Here is a 16,133-nt window from a genome sequence, read left to right as displayed (position 1 = left end):
CAGCCAGGATTCTCACCTGATTCTAGTGTCTCTGTTGTGTACATACAATCACCTGCTTGCATACCTGTTAGCAATAAGCTGTCTACCCTGGATAGAGCTCTGCCTGGAGCAAACTGTCACGGAGTACTGGCCAGGGGGAGGGAGGAAACAAACAAGGGCCTGGATGTAATTGGTCCCTGCATCTCTGGAGTTCCACCTGGTGCTAGGAGCACAGAGGGAAGTTGCAGTGCCCAGTGCTAGGAAGCAGAGACAAGGGCAGAGGGAAGCAGGAGGGAGTGGAGGGGAGCCACTATGGAGGCAGCAGCTGGGGAGCAGAGCCTGGAGCCAGGGCCAGAGACAGATTGGTGGATAGGAGTCTAGCACTTGACCTACTACTGTGAGAATAAACCTTGGTATGAGCCGCTTTTTATCCACAGTGTTCTGATGTCATTATTTTGTCTCATCTAATTCACAGTGAGCATGCCCACAGTGGGAATCCCCTCTTCCCAGAGCCAAAGTATTGCTATTTGATAAAGCAAGTACTTCCATGTTGTTTTCCTTACACAGAGGTATCTGGGCTATTGTTGTTTTGTTTCTCTTTCACTTAAGTTTTCAGATCAGCTTGTCCAGTTTCATAAACAGCCTTTTAAATTCCTTTTTTTTTTTTTACTATTTACTCAGCAAAAATTTATTGGGTATCAATTACATGCCAGGTAGGATGGAGTGCATTGGAAACAGGAAGATACAAAGACATGGTCCCTGCTCTTAAGAAATTCACAAGGTAATTATTACAAGCCCTTTAATGTTTTTGTTGGAATTGCATTGAATGTTTAAGATCAATGGGAAGCACCAACATCTTTATGATATTGAGTCTTCTAGTTCAATGATGTGATATATCCTTCCATTTACTTGTCTTTTTAAATGTCTTTCAATATTTTATATTGTTTTTTTCCAGAAAAGGCTTGCATATCTTTTTAAAGATTCATCATTGGTACTTAAAATTTCTGTCACTGACATAAATGGTATCTTTTCCTTAAAAAAGTTACATTTTTCATTCCTTAATGGTATATCCTCATGACTTTCAGAATCTTCCTACCCTGAGGCAAAGGGGCCTGGACTTTACAGCCCATCAACCAGACATTAGATAAGGGCTGCCCTCAGGACTGGGTGTGACCCTGCGGAGGAGTCTGCCGGCCTGACGGCAGTGCCTGGAGAAGGACTCGGCAGAGAGCTACCTCGCTCCCACCGGCTGGGCAACGGCTCCTCAGTCCTGAAGGGGGAATCCCGGCAGAGTAGCTCAGCACCCACTAAATGCCCCTAACAGATTAAAGATGTTCTCCTTTATTCTTAGTTTTGTTAAATGTTTCTGCTTTGGTAAAAGAAGGGGAGTTGCCCAGGTATATGATTTGGGGAATTACTTCTGGGGTCTAACTGCTTCTTAAACAGACTTTCAAGCAACCTGTTTCAGCTTCACCTTTATTCCTCCCTCCTCCCCCCTTTCAGGACCTGTTGTCCTTCAAACCTGAACTTTTCTGAGGTTCTGCAGGACAGACTGGCTTGCTTTTAGGCTTCATCCACTACCAGTGTAGGTTTTAGCTTTCTTTGATTATCTAAGTTACTTATCACTTGACCACCTTCTTTCTAATCTTCAAGGGTTTGGTGCTATCTTCTCGGCTGGTCCCTTGTGTTTTCTCCTTTTTATCTCTTGTAATTTAAGTTGGGTTCAGGAAGGAGCAGAGGTATAGGAGTGTGTTCAGTGGCTCTCCTTGCCAAGGTCTCTCAGCATTCTGATTTATAGCTTTGGGAAGCAAAGGTAAAGCAGGCAGAGTTTGACATATTCTGTGTCTGATGCCTGACATAACCCCCTTTTCCTCTTCTCCATCTTTGCTTATCTAACCTGTCCTTCAGGGCTCAGTTTAGCAGTCATATTCTCTAGGAGGTCTGTCTTCACAGCCTAAGTCTGGCCTGGATACTGTGTGTGACTGCATTACAATCTTTGTTACTCCTACTGTAACATTTATCACACTTAACTGTAACTGCTTGTTTACCATCCTTCAAGAACTTATAGGCTATACATTTATTGACAAGTACAGTAGGACTGTATCTAATGTCTATTGGAGTCTGAAGTCCCAAGCACAGAGATAATTTAAGAGGTACTCAGTAGAATTGTATTGAGTGAATACATTAACCAATAAATCATGTAGCTTTGAAATGATTTCCAAGAAGTGCAATAATTTATAAAGCTCTCACTTTTCTGTAGATAAAGATTTTTTTCCCCTTTTCTTTCTCAACCAGACTGTAGACACCAAAAAGGCAAAATATTAGTTTAATTTTCATGGACATTAGAATCATACGTTAGTGCCTATAACTCCAGGGGGAAAATCTTTCACTCAGCCCAGGGCAAATTATCTTCGAAACTGCAATCGGTCAAAGGGAGAAATAAAGTGGAGAAACCCATTTATTGCTTAGAAGATTACAAGCAGTTGTCTGCTTCTACTATCCTGTGTCTCTCACCACCTGGCTGCAAAAAGGGACCCTATCCAACCTCTCCAGTCCAGATAAGCCCTCACTCCCCCTAGTAATTACCTTATTGCTATGGAGATGGACTACTTCTCTCCACCTCTTGGAAACACCCATTGATATGGAGATGCACTAAGGCCCAGCGAGAGATTCTGGAAATATTGCAGTATTACCCACAGTCCTTTAACCAATGCCATTTAAAAAGTCCTTAAATTTCTTCACTAATATGAGCAGTTTGGAGTAGATGATGTGTAAAGTTCTTTCTTTAAAATTCTTTGAAAGCTTACTACTTAAGCTTTTTTCAAAAATATCTAGGCATTATAAAAATTTGTAGAAGAATGTAATTAGGACAACTACTACATAAAGCCATAAAACATGAGGAGAAAATACTAAACATGGAGAGGATATTTAAAGAACATTTTAGGTGTTCTGTAAATATTTTTGGGGTCATAATCCAAATTTTCGGAAGTACAGGCAATAACAGTCATTAAGACAACCATTTAATACTGTATTTTTGCTTATCTGGGTCACCATTCTCTACTGCAGCTCTCTAATAGTGCTTTAGGCAGAATTAAAGGAGGAATGAAAGCAAATTTATCTTAGTTGTTCATCTTCTGATTCTGAAGGTATAGGACCCATTTTAGGAATATTTGTTTAAAGATTGCCTTGGAAGATGTTTTGGGACAAGCAAACTCAACCTCCATTATGGAAGTTCTGTTATATAGTCTATAATTAACTTCATAGGAAATCTGGAAAGGCTGACTTTGAGGAGCACTTTTTCTTCTTATGTGTACACTTCTATCAAAGGAGACAATATCTTGAAACATCAAAAAGCTCTTAATTTTTTGGACTTGATTTAAAAAAGTAATAATGCAAAAAGTAGATAGTGTGAAAAATATAGAAAAATTTATTAAGAAAAGCTTTAAATCCCCTGTAATCCTACTATTGAGAAACCACCACAGCTAGTATTTTGTTGTACTAATTTCCTCGTTTTTCTTTCCGTTATTTTTTTCCTCTTAAGGTACTATAAGCATAGCTCCATAACCCTATTTTCTATTGAGCAATGACTCATTGCTATTTCTCTATTTCATTAAATAGTTAAAAAAAATGATTTTAATGATTGCATAATGAATGGCTACGTAATGAATTTAATGGTCATCATATGAATGTATTAATAGATGAAATAATATAATGCATAAAATAATATAATCTATAACATTTAATAATTATCCTATTTTTCATGTAGTGTTTAATAAATTTCGCTATTATAACAATAAGCTTTATTATGTATATTTGTCTTGTTATCATTGAAGATATTCAGCCTTTAATGTTGAAGAATAAAATTAAAGAGGTTTGTAGAGACTTAAGATAATACATGTAAAATGTATATAAATTGGAGAATATAATATATTTAATTGGCTTAGGTATTTTTATTAGTGTGTGGGAGATTTTATTTTTATTATTAAATAAACTATTAAACTTAACCCAACTTACGTTTGAGAAAAATATCATATCTACTTTCAGAATGAATTGTATCCTGAACTATAGTCTCTTTAGATATACTATATATTAAAATAAAACAAGTGTCGGAGGTCACTGATCTTCAAACTGGGTGGCAAGCTATCAGGGAATGAAGAGAATCTACTGCTTGTAACCAGCATTTAAAAAAAAATTGAGAATTGGCATATAAAATAGTATGTTTTTGGTATACAACATAATGATTTGATACATATATACATTATTAAATGATTATCACAATAGTTAACGTCCAAGCAATTTTAGGTTCCTCAAAAAATTAAAAATACAACTACCATATGATCCAGCAATTCCACTTCTGGATATTTAAATTTACCTGGGCTCAAATATCTATCAATATCACTATCTCAAATCATTATCTAGAAAAGACATCTGCATCCGGGTGTTCACTACTGCATTATTTACAATATCCAAAACATGGAAACAACCAGCATTGTTTTTAAAGAGTGAAAGCTACTGGCGTTGTGATAGAAATGTCCATTGTTTTATAACCATTAGAGGGCAGTATATTACACTCTTTTTAAAATCTAAACACTTAATACAAATTGACCTAGTTTTAAAACTGATTATGATAAGACATAAAATTAGACTTAAAAACATCGTTGGAACCAAAAAGGAAATAACCCGATTAAAAAGTGGGCAGAGGATATAAATAGACAAATCTCCAAAGAAGAAATCCAGATAGCAGGCACATGAAAAGATGTTTCACATCACTAATTATCAGGGAAATACATATTAAAACCACAAAGAGATATCACCTCACACCATTTAGGATGACCAGCATCAAAAAGACTAAGAACAATAAATGCTGGTGAGGATGCGGAGAAAGAGAACCCTCCTACACTGTTGGTGGGAATGTAAGCTAGTTCAACCACTGTGGAAAGCAATATGGAGGTTCCTAAAAAACTAAAAATAGAAATACCATTTAACCCGGGAATCCCACTCCTTGGAATTTACCCAAAGAATACAACTTCTCAGATTCAAAAAGATATATGCACCCCTATGTTTATTGCAATATTATTTACACTAGCCAAGATATGGAAGCAGCCTAAGTGTCCATCAGGAGATGAATGGATAAAGAAGAGGTGGGACATATACACATGGAGTATTATTCAGCCATAAGAAAGAAACAAATCCTACCATTTGCAACAACATGAATGGACCTAGAGGGTATTATGTTCAGTGAAATAAGTCAGGCAGAGAAAGACAAGTACCAAATGATTTCCCTCATTTGTGGAGTATAACAATGAAGCAAAACTGAAGGAACAAAACAGCAGCAGACTCAGAGACTCCAAGAAGGGACTAGCAGTTACCAAAGGGAGGGGTGGAGGAGGGAGGGAGAAGGGGATTGAGGAGTATTATGATTAGTACACATGGTGTGGGGGGATCATGTGAAAGACAGTGTAGCACAGAGAAGACAAGTAGTGACTCTGGCATCTTACTATACTAATGGGCAGTGACTGCAATGGGGAATGGGGGGTACTCAATAATATGGGTGAATGTAGTACTCACGTTGTTTTTCATGTGCAACCTCCATAAGAGTGTATATCAATAATACCTTAATAAAAAATTGTTAATAAAAAAAAACATTGTTGGACTGTCGATGTAATGTTATTTGAGGACCGGCTATGTGAGTTACAGATACACTGATGAAAAAAATGTCCTATAATTTAGTACGAAGACAACCTGTGGTAATACAAGGGGGTTATTACCATGTTACTTTGGCTTACACCTGCACTTCTAGCCTCATGTCCTGCCACTCCCCAACTCACAACGTGAGCTGCAGTCATGCTGAGCTACTTGGAGTGGCTTGCACACACTGTTCTCTCTTCCTGGAATATTGTCTGTGCTTCTCTCTGCCTAGTGAGCCCCGGCTTAAACATCAATCCCCAGTATCCTGACTTTCCCAGGCAGAGTCAGGTGCAAGTGTGTGCATGCTCCACTCCACTCTTTGGGGGCCAAGTTGAGCTCTATTAAAGTTGACTAGTTATGTTTCTTTTCCCCAGGAAACTGAGCTGCCGAAGGCTGAGAATGTGTTACTCCTTTGTGTTTCTCTAGCTGTGACAGTGCCTGTCACATAGTGCTTAAAATGTGTATTTAATCAATGAGGAGACAAAAGTGCTATGAGCAGATACTGTAATGAGATGATTTCCTACATAATCTCTTCACTGATCCTTTCACTTTCTTCTGTACCTGCCACTAAAAAGGAGCTATCCAAATTCTAAAGCAAACCAAAGACAGACCATTTTGACTTGCTAATGGCAAGGGAGAGTTAGGTTCTGCCAAATAAGAAAGGAAAAGGGAAATTTGGAGGATAATTTAGGTTTCCCAAATATTTCCCCCACAACTCTTGTGGAGGATAATATTCACTGTGGAAATGCATGGCTAAGACTAAACAATCCTTGTTTTTCCATCCCTTTTTTAAACTAGCCAAACAGGTAAAGGGATTTTGTTTGCCACTGGGCTAGCATGTAATGACGCTGACCACTTTAGAATTAAGAAGACATTCCACTTGTGGTCTGCAAAAGCTAAAGGAATTAGAGTCAAGTTTCAACACGTCCTAAGTACTCATGCGGCAAGTCTAACAATTCTCCATCAAGGGATACATGTCTTTGTTTGTAAAAGTTTTGGTGATATGTTCACTTTAGATATGTTTGTAAAAATATTTAAAAAATACTTTTAGATTGTTTTAAATCTAGTAGTTATGCCCATATTCATAATCATCTAGAAAATTCTGCATAATAGAGACCTGGCTGTACATGATAGGGGCTATGTGAACTCTAACGTCAAATATCCTAGATATGTGTTTTCCTAGCTTTGTACCGCTGGCACATCACTCAATCTCACTTCTCCTCAGTGCCCTCATTTGAAATATGGATACAACAACGATACTTACCTCATCGGGTTGCTAGGATTAATTAGATGAGATCCTACATATAAAGGGTTTTGCACAAGATGTGGCATATTTTAAGCTTTCAATAAATGTTAGCTATTATTATAGGATAAAGATCTTTATTGCAAGGTAGTCATTTTTTCTTGATATGTAGAATTTCTTTTTTCTTTCAAATAACAAGTACTCAATGTTTTATTCCCCATGATGATATTTTGATAAACATATGCCTTAAGCAAATGAAGGCTTGTGGCATGAGAACTTTGGTGACAGTGAAGTGAAGCCCTCTGCTGGGGGATGCCACAGCCCCAGGACTCCATGAGTCCCCCTGAAATCTCTTAGTGTTTCCCTTCCATAGAGTTCTTACCTTTGCTATTCCTGCTAATGCAGTAGAAATACTGCCTCATTTTCAAGCATCTTGAGGCTTTTCTACTACTTTGGGAAGAGTGAGATTTCTTTTCTTCAGTATCCCTGATGTTGGGCTTGCAAGATGGCTTTCAAACAGATTCTCTTAATTATTAATTCCTGTGGGCAAAACATTATTCTGTATAATCCATATCAGAATGGCATATATATATATAAGTGCTTAACAGTTTTAAGAAACTATTAAATACATGTTTTAATGTTTTATGTAATTATAGTGACATTTGTTCTGAATCAAAAACTGGGACATATGGTACAACAAAAGATTTTACATACTTTGAGAGTTTCAATTTTTTTTTTTTGAGAGGGCATCTCTCATATTTATTGATCAAATGGTTGTTAACAACAATAAAATTCTGTATAGGGGACTCAATGCACAATCATTAATCAACCCCAAGCCTAATTCTCAACAGTCTCCAATCTTCTGAAGCATAATGAACAAGTTCTTACATGGTGAACAAGTTCTTACATAGTGAATAAGTTCTTACATGGTGAACAGTGCAAGGGCAGTCATATCACAGAAACTTTCGGTTTTGATCACGCATCATGACCTATAAACAATCAAGTCAGATATGATTATTCCTTTGATTTTTATACTTAATTTATATGTGAATTCCACATTTCTCCCTTATTATTATTATTTTTAATAAAATGCTGAAATGGTAGGTAGATGCAAGATAAAGGAAGAAAACATAATTTAGTGCTGTAAGAGGGCAAATGTAGGTGATCAGGTCTGTGCCTATAGACTAAGTATTAATCCAAGCTAGACAAGGGCAACAAAACATCCACGGATGCAGAAGATTTCTCTCAAAACAGGGGGGTGAGGTTCTAAGCCTCACCTCTGTTGATCCCCAATTTCTCATCTGATGGCCCCCTTGCGACTGTGCCTGTCTTAGGTTGTTCCTCCCTTGAGGAATCTTACCCGTCTCTGGCTTGAGAGTTTTAATTTTAACTTTTTATTTTGAAATAATTTTAGACTTACAGAAAGTTGTCCTTATAGTACTGAGAGTTCCTGTATACTCATTTCCCAGGTTTCCCTAATGTTAACATCTTATATAACTATGGTAGGCTTACCCAAACTTAGAAATAAACATTTTAATGATACTATTAACTTAACTACAGACTTTCTTACAATTTCACCAGGTTTTTCTACAGATGTCCTTATTCTGTTTCAGGGTCTAATCCAAGAGATTATGTTACATTTTGTTAATGTCCTTTAGTCTATTCTAAGCTGTGACATCTCTTCTATCTATCCTTTTCTTTCATGACCTTGACACTTTGAAGAGAACAAGTCCAACATTTTGTAGAATATCCTTCAATTTGAGTTTGTGTGATGTTTTTCTCCTGATTAAATTGAAATTATGGATTTTGGGGGAAGAACACCACAGAAGTGATACTTCCTTTTCAGTGCATTAAATTAGGGGGTAAAACATGATTTTGATATGCTTTTCTACCAGTGATTTTAACCTTGATTCAGGTTAAATTGAATTGGGCAATGAACTGAATCAGCTGATGAATCAGGTGATGAACTGAATCACTTGGTTCAAGTGATGTCTGCCAGGTCTCTATATTGTAAAATCATTTTTTCCCCTTTTTGGTTAATAAATATTATTGGGGAGGTACTTTGAGACAATGTAAATATCCTGTTTCTCCTTAAACTTTCAGGCTGATTTTTGCATTTTGCAGAACTTTCTTCCAATTGTGTGGTTTTCTAATGGAGATTTTTTAAATTTCCATTATTTCTTCTACACTTGCTAATTGGAATTCTTTTGTAAATTCTTCCCTAATCTGTTTATTCAGTCATTTATTTATATCAGTATGTACTAATGCATAATTGTTTTATTCTTTGGGTTATGATCCAATATTACCATGATTTATTTTGTTGCCCAAACAGTTCCAGCTTTGGCTTTTGGAGCACTTTTAGGTTGGTTCCTGTGGACAGGCTGGACATTTTGAAATGTCTCATTTTTATTTGTTGTTGGTTGTAACTCAGTACATCCTCACTCCAGGCGCATCTTGAATTTTCTCAGTACTAGTCCTGGAATTAGTCATTTTTCTCAAAGCCTTGGTTCTTTTTATTAGAGAATGGTATTTAGCAAACAAGATATAACCACCATGTTTTTTCAGCAGACAGAGCAAGTATTATATGTACTAACTCATGTAGACACACAAATCTGTATTTTTGAATTCATCTGTCTGCAGCATAAATTTATACTGATATTTCTGACTCCAGTCCAGCACCATGGATTTATTTAGCATCCCGACTTCTGGAAAAGGCAGAACTATAAGAACAAAACATGGATTAGTGGTTGCTCAGAACTGCAAAGAAAATTTTTGGCTTGATGGAGCTGTCCTCTGTGATAGAGTGGTGGTGGCTACACAACTCTATGCATTTGTCAATACCCATAGAATTGTATGCCACAAAAAGTGAATTTTACTACATTCAAATTTAAGAAAATATCAGCCAAGGTATTGGAAGAACTCAACGTGGAATGCAGATGGTGACAAATAAATCTAACTGTATTAAAATTAATAACATAACCACACTGAAGGGGATGGGGAAGAAAGGAGCTGACCTAAGTAATTTTGAAAAGTAGTATGTTCAGTGAATCAGTAACGTTAAAGACAAAAGGAATGGTATAAATGCTTCAATATAGCTGGTAAATTTTTTTCTCAGAGATGTATGGTTAGCAATTCTGAAACTACTTTTCCTTGTATACTAGGGTTAAACAAACTAGCACAGGTATTGTGGATAATGAGAGCCAGGTTTCTCAGTGTCAAAGAAAGAAGAGAGAAATAAACAATTTGGTATTTTTTACATAAAAGATTTATAAGATATAAAAACTAAATCATATTTAGTTATACATTTAATTATTTTTATTGAAAAGGATAAATATATGAAATTGAGAAAGTCTAGTACCTTAACAATCTACTACAATATATGTAATATGTGCATATTTATTTATATGTGAGTACAATGTGGTTTTCTCTAAAAGCATCAGCATTCACAGGAGCACAGACATTGCCATTCTGGCTCAAACTAATGAGATTCTGTTCTTAGAAACAGAGAGTTGTCTCTAAGTTTATTTTATTGAGCAGTGCTGGCGTATTTTATTGCCAACATGGATTTAAAATGAGGCCATAGTAATCCTCCCTGATGCCTATTTTATTGTATAATTATATATATATTTCCCAGTTTGATTTCATTCATATAAAGGCCCAAAATGGACAATCAAATCCCTGGTGATAGAAGTCAGAATAGCAATTACCTTTTGGAGGTAACGTGTTCTACTTCTGGGGTGCTAGTAATGTTCTCTATATTAATCTGGGTGGTGGTTAAACAGGTGTGTCCACTTCATAAAAGTGTATTGAACTATATTCCTATATGATTTATTCACCCTTTATATACATGTGTTATATTTTAATCAAAACATTTACTTAAAAAATTTCTGGGACACATCCTTAGTTCAAACATCCAAATGTGTTTCCGCATTCTTTTCCTGTAAGCAAGTAGTCCTTCCTGATAAACCTGTCTAAATTTTAAAGATACACCTGTCTACATTTCTTTCATCAGTCATTAGAGGCTCTATCTCTCCAAATGGGTCTATACTTTCCTTTTTTTAAATATATATATAGTTTGCCCAAGATTATTATCTCTTGTGTTGAGTTTTATGTTTGTTCATTCATTGAGGAAAGTTATGTTTTCTTTGATTCCCTGTAAACTTGCTTCTCAATTTGACAGAAGATTCGTTTTTTTCTTAAAAGTTAAAACCCAGTGTATAAAGCATTTTTTCCCTTATATTATTCTAAAATGTTATATATACTGTCACATTCTCACTCGGTCTTCACTTTTATAGCATGTACAATGCTACTCTCTTCACTTTAATTCATCAGAAATCTTTACTCTTCATTTGTCTTTCTATTTTTGCTCCTTTTAATGAACCTACTCTGGATTTACTAAAATTCTAACATGTCCTTCTGGAGGAGTTATGGCCAGTATTTCACAGAAATTCTGGTCGTACAATAGTTTCATAAAAGGACAATGTCATAATGTACAAGTAATAGTAAAATAAAAATCTTGGCTAGCTTTACCAGATTACTAGTTAAGCTTTTTTGGCCTAGCGTGACTTTGGATTTAAACTTTTTTTTAAATATATCCTATGAATAACCCATAGAACAACAAAAATTCACATTGTTTGTACACATAAGATGTGGTCAAAATTTCTTCATTATAGACCAGAAACTAAAGATGAATTATAACAGGGTTTCTCTTACCTATAAGAATGAGCAAAATCCAAAACACCAACACCACCAAGCGCTGGCAAGGATGTGGTGCCCCAGGAACTCTTATTCATTGCTCATGGGAATGCATAACAGCACAGCCACTTTGCAGGACAGTTTGGTGCTTTATATGCCTTCCTTTGATAGCTGTGTGGAGACTAGTGAGGTTTTATCTGGTTGTTGTTTTTTATCCATTGATCTGCAGTTAGTTGGGAGGCCCTGTAGAGAAGTGAAGTACTGAGGCACCTAAGCTGACAGCCAGCCACACTCATCTGGATTTTAACTATTTTTTAACTATCTTTTGTTGTAAAGACATTCTTTTGTGCACAAATAAGTTATTAATCTTAGGGATTATGACCTGTAAAGTTGGTTTGGCATGCAGGTTGCTGCTGAGTACTGTAGGTGTACATCTATACATCTATATGTACATCTGTAGTACTATATAAAACAAACTCTTATCTGTTTTTTAATAAAACTGACTTTTCTTTTGAGGAGCTTGGGAGTGCTTCACAAACATCATGGCATACCCTTTTCGCCTGCTTACCCCATTAGAATGTCATTTTGTAAATAACATACGAGTTCACTAAATTGTATCTTGATGGCATAAAAAAATTCTCAAAATATTACTAGTTGAGGTATGCAGCTTTCTAGTTTTCAAAATCAGGACTCTAAATTTTCTGCTGCCTTCCTAAATCCTTTGCTTGTACCCCCAAAATATGAAAGTACAAAATGCTTCCTCTTTCAATAATTTTTTTTTGTACGAATTGTCTTCTTTTTCCTTTTCTCTTCTCCTTGATTTCATCCAGTAGTTCCCATTTCTACAAATATAGTATAGCACAAACAACATGGTTTTTGGAGCCAGACACATTTGGTTTGAATCTTGATTCTGTCACTGACTAGCTTGGATGTGACCTTGAATAGGCTTAATGTCTGAGCCTCTGATCTGTCTTCTGTAAATGGAGATGAAAATACCATATTTTTGCTGCTGTTTGGGTTAAATAAAGATATGTGCATGGTATTTGGCACATGGAAGGTAGTCAACATATGATAATTCATTTCTCACTACATCATGCTTTGCAAACCAGAATTTAGCAGTGTCATTAACAAAAGGTCACAATAATTTGTTCTCTTAAAACTTGTAATTTCTCATTTTGATTCATTGCCTTTTAATGAGAAAATTTCACTTTTGTTTTTGTTTTGTATTTCAAAGTACCAGCTATTAAATTTAGAAAGACATAGTGTGGCCCTAGGGCCATAGCAGGGCCTTCCGTCACCATACAGAAAGACAATGTCTGCTCTGTTGCCACCACGGGCCCTTTTATGGGACTGTGGTTAACTCTGGGAATATGTATTATACCAAAATGGGCAATCAAAAAATCCAAAATGCCATTCTTTATAAAATTTTCTCATAAAATTAAAGAGGTTTAATAAATAGAAATTTCAATTTAACATTATTTCAATCATTGAATCTGTAATGTAAAGGAGCACTTTGAATTTTGGGAGAGATGCTTATTTGCTCTACTTAACAAGTATCAATGTTGGGTTCTCATCCTGTATATATATATATTCAGAGGTAGGTTGTGTCCTGCTTTTTGTTCAAGCAGGCATAATGTTTTTCAGGATATTCTCAGAACTCTGCTGACTTAACTGCTCTCCAAATCTGAGTTAGGACAAATATTCAGGGATTCTGTTACTCACTTGCTTTCCTATGAGTGATTCTGGCAAGTGGTATGAATTAAATACTAGACAAGTATGTGAAAAGTCCTCTTGGATATGGCTGGAACTAGCTCGTCTCTGCAGCTGTTGATCCTGTCTTCCCCCTTCTCCTAGGAATGGGAAGGTAGAAATGCACAAATGCTGTAACTACAAACCATGCCAGAATGTCAAATAATGACATAGGCAATGGATCCTGCCATAATTCTCAAGGGTCATTTACTTCAGTCCTAGTGCTATTTTTATCAGCACCTTTCTATTAAAAGGTAAAAGTCCCATTTTGGAAATGTCCATTCTGTAATGACATTAAAAATTCAAACCTGAAATCATAGTTATAAATTATAATTTATTTACATCTGTATTTAAAGTTCTTTATTTAAAAATTCTTTCTAGTTAAATTCTTAGTACCAAGAACATTCTACACTGTTGCATAGCTGAAAGGGAAGGTCTAGGATTGAACCTGTGAAAACTGTATCAGGTGGAACAATGATGAAATGGTCTGGGCCCACATGGTGGGGATATTTCAGAAGGAAACCTGCAGAGTACTTTAGCCCCTGCTTCCCTCTCTAGCTTCCTCTGCCACAAACTGGAGTTTCTTTTCTCCTTTTCATTCTATGAAACAATATTCACTTGGCTAACGCTGAAACGTTTTTCAGAATTTGGAATGTCATTCATCTCTCATGTGTTCATATAGCTTGTGAACTTAGTACTTGTTAAACTGATTTATAAGTGCCTCCTTCTTTGTCTATCTCCTCCATAAGACTGTACAAACAGGAAAACAAAGCTATTATAAGGATTATGGAACTAAAGGATTATTACAGGGGTAACATACTACCAAACATGGGAGGAGCTGGGAGAACAAAGGTCTGGAAAGGGAGAGTTGGGGGACCACAGTAGGTGGACCAGGTGAGCAAATCTAGCTTGCACTAGCTTGCAATGCCAGCGAGGAGCAGAGGAGCAGTGGGTGTCTAGACTGCTTGGAGCACTGGTGTGGGTAGCCATGTTGAAGCTTGCAGGGAAATTTGATAATTCAAGCTTGCCTGGCTGCTGAAGGGGAGACAAGAGAGGGCACTTGATGGGGAAATCTATGGAAACTGCTACACGTGTGAAAACTGCTTTGGTGAAGCTCTTGGTGGGTCTGAAGTCTAGGGTCTGATGGTGTGCTGGGGGCTACTGTTAGCCGGCAGGACCCACATTGGGGAAGATGCTGTAGAGTGAAGAGCGAGGACCAGCTGGGGCCTCATGGGCGTGTCAGTGGCCATGGTGACCTTGTAAGGATAACAGCTTTTGCTCACTTCCACCTTCCTCTTTTGGCCAATTCTTTTTCTCTTTTGGTGGATCCCAGCCTTGGCAAATTTGACAAAACAAGGGCTATTATATACTCATGATGTACTTTGAGAACGTAACAGAGCTTTTGGTGCCTAGCAGTAGTTAGCATTTACCAAATGAGAGAAGGAATGGCAAGAGCATTAATATACTATAAATGAGAAGCGAAAAAAAAATTTGCTCCTGAGACATGAGAGTATTTCATAAATCTCTTCCAGTATACCTGACTCTCACTAATAGCTAATTAAACATTTATATAGTACTGCTATTTTATTGATAGATCGGAGACCAAGGGAAGTTCAGGGAAAGAATGTCCCAAGAAGAGTGATTTGTCGAAGTTTCCAGGGCCGTCCACGGGAGAGGGCGCCTGGACCGAGGGCTTCACTGGCAGTCCTCGTCGGTGCAGGCCGGCTTTTGATTCCCCAGCGCCACTACTGGACTTGGGGAAAGGGTAGGGGACCTTCTGTCCCTCATCGCTGTGTCAGGGACCGTGTTTCTCAGCCTTGGCCGCTCATTAGAGTTCTTTGGGGTAGATTTAAAAGAACCAACTGCTCAAGCTGCAGCCTAGTGTAATCCAGGCTTAAACTATTTTTTTAAAGTTCCTCATGTGATTTCAATGTGCAGCCAAGGTTACATTATGGGCCTGTGTTCTTCTAAATGTGGTCCATGGACTGGCAACACTGGTGTTATCTGAGTCCCACCCCAGAGTATTACATTAGGAAATGCATTTACTAAGCTCCTCAGGTGATTGAAAAGTACATTAAAATTTGAGAAACACTGTTCTAGAGCATTCATTGCTCCTCCCATTTTCTTAAAAAGCCCTATTTCCTTTGAAATGTATGCTATGAAATATTCTTATTTCTTACTTCTCTGGTTAATTCATCAACCTTCATCCTAGAAACTCCCTACAATTCAACAAAGATTTTAGCATCTGGCTTATTTTCTCTTCGTGACAGTGCTTGTTATCTTTTCTGGTGATTTTAATAACCACACAGATAATCCATTCAACACCCTGGTAACTCAGTTTCTTGGCCTCCTTGTCCCTAATCCTATCCTCAGAGGAACGGGATCCCATCCCTCACTGGCTTTCCCTCCTGCCCGGCCTCAGAAGTCCTCCGGCAACAGCACGTGAGTCCTTCGGCTCAGGCAGCTTTCTGGGGAAGCTCGGCTGAGACATTTAGAGAAAAATGTAACCCTGCTCAAATCCAACCGCTATTCTAGATGAAATGACAAAGACTGGTGCAAAACACAGCCATGGTGAGTAATCACTCTTTAAGTTTATGACTAAATATATTAAGTTCCTCTACTGAAATTAATTCTCAAACTCTCTGAAACAACTTTTTCACATCTTCTCTCTTCTCAAGTCTTCGAACCCTCTTCCCACTCCTTACTCAATTGATGGGTTTGCCTCTAATTTAACAGAAAATAAAAGCTACCAGAGAGAACTCATATTTCTACTACCATC

General features: G+C 37.1%; 1 protein-coding gene across 4 annotated transcripts in view; it reads right to left on the bottom strand.

Annotated features, from left to right (window-relative positions):
* Positions 1–16,133, bottom strand: part of CEP126 (centrosomal protein 126) — a 156,882-nt gene that overhangs the window by 38,115 nt on the left and 102,634 nt on the right. For 3 of the 4 annotated variants that reach the window (XR_012132577.1, XR_012132578.1, XR_012132579.1), the window contains exons 13-14: positions 7,837–7,899; positions 7,293–7,450 (exon numbers count right to left, since the gene is read on the bottom strand). The gene's annotated coding sequence lies outside the window, so the exon portion shown is untranslated. Of the gene's footprint in view, positions 1–7,292; positions 7,451–7,836; positions 7,900–13,275; positions 13,456–16,133 lie in introns of those variants that run through there. The other variant, XR_012132580.1, reaches the window with a different exon arrangement.

The sequence above is a fragment of the Manis javanica genome, chromosome 6 (genome assembly GCF_040802235.1).
Source record: "Manis javanica isolate MJ-LG chromosome 6, MJ_LKY, whole genome shotgun sequence".
Taxonomy (NCBI): domain Eukaryota; kingdom Metazoa; phylum Chordata; class Mammalia; order Pholidota; family Manidae; genus Manis; species Manis javanica.
The sequence above is the reverse complement of the archived record's forward strand: the minus strand, read 5'-3'. Positions and strand labels throughout refer to the sequence as shown.